The sequence below is a fragment of the Octopus bimaculoides genome, chromosome 2, assembly GCF_001194135.2.
Source record: "Octopus bimaculoides isolate UCB-OBI-ISO-001 chromosome 2, ASM119413v2, whole genome shotgun sequence".
Taxonomy (NCBI): domain Eukaryota; kingdom Metazoa; phylum Mollusca; class Cephalopoda; order Octopoda; family Octopodidae; genus Octopus; species Octopus bimaculoides.
In genome coordinates, this window is record NC_068982.1 from 124,695,230 (window position 1) to 124,696,439 (window position 1,210).

Here is a 1,210-nt window from a genome sequence, read left to right on the forward strand (position 1 = left end):
TATATATATATATATATATATATATATATATATATATATGAATGAATATGTATGTATGTGTGTATAGATGCATTATGTTTGAATGAAATACATTTTTTCAATTGAGTACATATTATTGAAAACAATCTTATCATTAGACTCTCATGCTAAACTAATACTAGCACGCTATATATTAAATACTGACCGTTGGAAATACAAGACACACAATGCGAATATTAATGATACAGCCTCTACATTATTGATCGAATCTTTCAGATAGAGTAATTTATTAAAACCTTATTGTTGATGATTTGCATAGAAATGTCAGATTAGTGACAACGTCACAATTATCAATGGGTAGAGCCAGTAACTGGTCAGAGGAGAACAACTTCGACCATAATCAACTTTTATTCTGAATGAGTCGCTGATGTTAATGATTAATCAGTGCCAGATAGTTGGAGAGATTCCCCATCGATTGATTCTGTTGTTTCTTGTTTTGTTTTTGGTTGAACACCAATTGTTATTGATGGAGCTATTCCATTCAATAATGTTTGTGAGTAAAGATCTAAAATAATCATATATATATATATGCCTAAATCAATGTAGGCGTTAGTAGGATTGGAGAATATAGTTCAGTTCTCCTGTCCAATTGATTGGTAGAAATGGTGTGTTTGCCCAAATTATGTGATATTGAACTCATCTTGACTTAACTGATTACAAATATTTGAGAACGGAATAATAGATCAACAGGATACATTTTATAATGAAGTTATGGATTAGCTTTTAACGAAGATATTTAAAATATGACTACATCATTAGTTTCGTAGGCTCAAGAGTTGGTGTGTGGTAAGTAGCTTGCTTACCAACCACATGGTTCCGAGTTCAGTTCCACTGCGTGGCACCTTGGACAACTGTCTTCTACTATAGCCTCGGGTCGACCAAAGCCTTGTGAGTAGATTTGGTAGACGGAAACTGAAAGAAGCCCGTCATATAAATATATATATATATGTGTGTGTGTGTGTGTGTGTGTATGTTTGTGTGTCTGTGTTTGTCCCCCCACCATTGCTTGACAACCGATGCTTGTGTGCTTAGATCCCCGTAACTTAGCGATTCAGCAAAAAGAACCGACAGAATAAGTACTAGGCTTACAAAGAATAAGTTCCGGGGTCGATTTGTTTGATTAAAGGCGGTGTTCCAGCATGGCTACAGTCAATATATATATATATATATA